Genomic DNA, 4,861 nt, shown 5'->3' with positions numbered 1-4,861 from the left:
TGAAATAAACTAAAAAATGGAATCCAACTTGCTACAATGTTGAATGTACTGGCAACTAACATTTTCTAGAGAATCAGCTGCAATGGAACCATGTGTAAGCGTTTTGACAGCAAAAACATTTTGTGTTAGTTGTTTGATATATTCCTAAAATTGATGCATGTAAAGAGTAACAGTAATATTTTAACTAAAAAAGAAACTGGCAGGTTCTGTTGCAGGGGTTTTCAGTGTGTTAATTTGCTTGGAGTTCTGGATACACCAAAAGTCCTACTGAGACACTGGGCTGTCCTTAGGATTTATGGGGCCCTATGCAGTATCATTAAACTGGTGTCCCTATGCCTGACTTCTTCTTAGCAACACAAATATAAGCTTACAGTATTGGAAAACTTGCCACATGCACTTTATTAAAAACAGTTTAAACAAATTAAGCACACTATAATGCTGAAGTAGTGCTATAGAAAAAAATCTGGTTTTTTTTGACGAACGATGCAAATAATATATATTTTTAAATTTGTCAACATTGTATTGGCAATTACTATGGGGGGGAGGAATGAGGCAGCAAAGGATACTAAGCCACCCGGTCCACCTCATGGCAGAGCAGAGTCAGAGTTCTCTGCAGAGACCCCTGTACCTTCTCCCTTACACAGAATGTGCTGTTCCAGCGTATTCGGCTCTGTGAATATGGCCCCTGCCTAAGGAGTCTGCAGTGCATGCTGGGTGTGCGGGAGACAACCCGTTCTTACCTGCTGTGCTGGTGGTGCCTCAAATTTTCAGGTGCCATACGTAGCCGCTTTTGCTGCCTATGCCTAAGGACGGCCCTGCTGAAACATAAGCGAACTTCAGGAACACTGCTCACTATGCCGCCATACCAAAAACCTGTCCCAACCTTGCTAACTTGGCATGGTGTTTGGTAGAAAAGTGTACTGATTTTTCCATACCTCCATATGGCTGATAGCTTCAAAGTTAGCTAACTACCTCACCTTTTGAATCTTCAAGGAGTAATTGACTATCCTTCCTCCTTCCCAAATCCTTGAGGGAACATCATGGTAAACCACATGGTAAATGCAACATGTATTTTATTGGGATGTAAGAGATCACAGTTCTCTCCTTATGAAAACATCTTTTTAGCATTTAATAGGGATGAAATCAGTAGGGAGCTATAGAAATTGAACAAGATTCTATAGCACTTACTCCAATAATTAATAAAATGTAATAGAGAATATCTTTACTTGTAGTATCTTGAATCATACAGAATTCTGTTTCACAGATATGTTTATCTAAACACGTCTATAAAAAGGCTCAAAAACCTTTAGAAAACATTTATATTTGTCTTTTAAATTCTTGAAGAGACCCCCATAACTTCAAAAACTCCCTGCTGCCACCTTATTGCTGATTCTTCAGTAGCAGAATTGAGAAATGCTCATTCTGTGGCTTCTCCTTTGGCTGTCCTTCCTCACGTTCCCCTGAAGCTTACCATAAGCCCAGGTGTATCACTTAGCCCCAGATTGAGACACTGTGTAGGCCAGAAGGAGCAGGAATTTGAGAATTGGCTTCTTTAAGTTGTAACTAATTGGTTTGCTTTGCGGTATTAAGGTAGTCAATTCATTTTGCTACATGGATATGAATCACAGACCTTCTCCACTTTCTTCCATCATGTATTTTCATTTTCACCTCTCAGGCCTCTGAAAAGCAAGTGCAAAAAAGGTATAAATGCTACTATCCTGTGTTGGTAACATTCTACATCAATTTTGCAAGGTACAAATAACCACACAAGATGTAAGAATGTGGGAATCAGGCACCATTGCATTATATTATGAGGGGCAGAAAACACCACTAAACTGAAATATCAGCCAGGTAAAGAATTTCCACCCTAGAAATGGTCTTAAATCACAAAATTGGTATCTGGATTTCTATTTCAGTCATCCCATGGTTCAGAGTCTCTTGAATCCTGGGATTTGGCAGAGGCTGATATAACTTACACTGAGTGCCAAGTAAGGTCATGGCTGCCCCAGAATACAGAGACCACAAAAGTGGTTTAAAACTAACTTTACCACCACATACTCATGGATAGTTCTCTGAAGATGTCCACGCAGTGTGCAGAGGCGGTCAAAAAAGCAAACAGGATGTTAGGAATCATTAAAAAGGGGATAGAGAATAAGACTGAGAATATATTATTGCCCTTATATAAATCCATGGTACGCCCACATCTCGAATACTGTGTACAGATGTGGTCTCCTCACCTCAAAAAAGATATTCTAGCACTAGAAAAGGTTCAGAAAAGAGCAACTAAAATGATTAGGGGTTTAGAGAGGGTCCCATATGAGGAAAGATTAAAGAGGCTAGGACTCTTCAGTTTGGAAAAGAGAAGACTAAGGGGGGACATGATAGAGGTATATAAAATCATGAGTGATGTTGAGAAAGTGGATAAGGAAAAGTTATTTACTTATTTCCATAATACAAGAACTAGGGGTCACCAAATGAAATTAATAGGCAGCAGGTTTAAAACAAATAAAAGGAAGTTCTTCTTCACGCAGCGCACAGTCAACTTGTGGAACTCCTTACCTGAGGAGGTTGTGAAGGCTAGGACTATAACAATGTTTAAAAGGGGACTGGATAAATTCATGGTGGCTAAGTCCATAAATGGCTATTAGCCAGGATGGGTAAGAATGGTGTCCCTAGCCTCTGTTCATCAGAGGATGGAGATGGATGGCAGGAGAGAGATCACTTGATCATTGCCTGTTAGGTTCACTCCCTCAGGGGCACCTGGCATTGGCCAATGTCGGTAGACAGATACTGGGCTAGATGGACCTTTGGTCTGACCTGGTACGGCCTTTCTTATGTTCTTATGTTCTTATACTCCTCATTCCTGTACTTGGCATAAGAAATCAAGATTGGTCGCTTTTCTAAAGAATATGCCCTAGTTTAACTACAAGTTACTGGGCTTGATGCAGGAATTACTGGGTAAAATCCTAAAGTTGTGTTTAGGCAGCCTGTCAGATTAGATGATGAGAATGGTCCATTTGGCCTTAAGAATTCGTGTGTGACCATGGGGCCTGGAGAGGGCCACACCGAGCTTGCTGAACCAGGGCAAACTTCAAAGAATGGGGCAGACAATTGCCAAACAGCCAAGTCAAATATAGGGAGGATTACTTAAAATCTTGTTCACCGTACATAGAATTCTACCACTCCTAAGGCATCGGACACATTCCCCACGAGCTCAAATGAATATTTCAGATCTTACCCAAATAGATGCTTACAGCCAATTCTTATTAACTAAACTATGATTTATTTTAAAAAAAGAAAATAAGAGAGAGAAAGAGAGAGAGCGCGAAAGAGAGAGAGAGTAAGTATTGTGGTTGAACTTTTTCATACAGATATGAAAAAAGTTCATAAGTAGTTTCATAGCAGAGATGGTGAGTTGCTGATTTGCAGAAAGTTCTCCCATCATCAATTCTATAGGATATAGTCCAATAGGAAGTCCATGTGTAGAGTCTGTTTAAATTCTTCCATGTGAAATAGTATGGTAATCCAGACTGGAGCTGGAGACTTCAGTCTTGTGACTTAAGGCTCCCCTGACCAAGCTTAAGCAGGTCTTAGATGACAGGATCAGGCCCTAGAGTTTGTTTTATAGATCTCTGGCAAGCTACTATAGCCTCTTGACACAGATAACATAGCAGGTGAAGAACAGGTAATATATATTGTGGCTTTTGAAGCAATATGTCTATTTCCTATGTATACACAGACAATTAGTTGCATTGATTAGCATAAAGTTATCCATTCAAGCTGTTCACAGACTTACTTTTTACTACAATTTTTCTACAAACTTCAAAGAGAATATACACAAAGATATTATCACACCCAAGTTTAATCTAAATGTTAACATTCCCTTTTGATCTCTGAATCAATAGAACATAGTAACATCATAACAGACCGGAAGAGAATTGTATCGTCTGCCAGTTAATGAGATCACATTGTGAAGCTTCTAAGAGATACAGGTCTGTCACATCTTACGTGCTTTTAACATGTGCAATTTCAGCTTTACGCAGTCGGCAAAAAAACAAAAACAAAAAAAAAGAGAGAAAAATAATAATTTTAATACTGTACTGTAGTGTGGGAGATTCCATCCGCCGTTCAACTTAGTGTAATTTTGACTATATGCGGTTTTTGCTTTATGCGCTAACCACAAAACGGAACCCCCACGTAAGATGAGACTTGCCTGTATAGGTAAACAGACAAAATAAAATGAGTATTTACTTCTAAATATTTGACAATATACAAACTTGCATTTCAAATATGTTGGTCATCTAACTTTGCTTTGATAACCAGAAATGGCCCTGTTTACCACTTCAATATTTCCCTAATATGTTTTTTTAAATTTTGAATTTGGATAATTTAACCTGCTAATTGCTTAACCCTCGCTGGCTCAGTGTCACATCATTTAAGCCCCAGAAAATAGCACTCATTTTTCTCACACCAGAACTCCAGAATATCCATAGCTTAAGCTATCTGCATGGTGAAGCTCAGAAACACAGATTCAAACACCATCAGCTCTTAGAAATACAGACCCTCTAGGAGAAAGTCAGATGGGACAGCCAACTAACATCATGTGTGAGGGAATTCCACTTAGTAATTCCAAGTTCTATGACCATGACATTTTCCTGGCATTCTTTAGGTCAGGAGTCGGCAACCTCGGGCACACAGTTCACCTGGGTAAGCACCCTGGCGGGCTGGGCCAGTTTGTTTATCTGCTGCATCGGCTGGTTCAGTTGATTGCAGCTCCCACTGGCTGCAGTTCGCTGTCCCAGGCCAATGTGGGGGTTTGGGAAGCCACAGCCAGCACATCCGTCTCCCACGCCACTTCCCA

General features: G+C 40.0%; 1 long non-coding RNA gene across 1 annotated transcript; it reads right to left on the bottom strand.

Annotated features, from left to right (window-relative positions):
• Positions 1 to 740: 740 nt before the first annotated feature.
• LOC120396063 lies at positions 741 to 4,207 on the bottom strand. Its single transcript, XR_005592954.1, has 3 exons — positions 4,102 to 4,207; positions 1,472 to 1,679; positions 741 to 815 (listed from the first exon to the last, which is right to left on the bottom strand). It is a non-coding gene; the product is annotated as an uncharacterized LOC120396063 (long non-coding RNA).
• Between the last annotated feature and the right edge of the window lie 654 nt (positions 4,208 to 4,861).

The sequence above is a fragment of the Mauremys reevesii genome, linkage group 1, assembly GCF_016161935.1.
Source record: "Mauremys reevesii isolate NIE-2019 linkage group 1, ASM1616193v1, whole genome shotgun sequence".
In the NCBI taxonomy this organism is placed as follows: domain Eukaryota; kingdom Metazoa; phylum Chordata; order Testudines; family Geoemydidae; genus Mauremys; species Mauremys reevesii.
The sequence above is the reverse complement of the archived record's forward strand: the minus strand, read 5'-3'. Positions and strand labels throughout refer to the sequence as shown.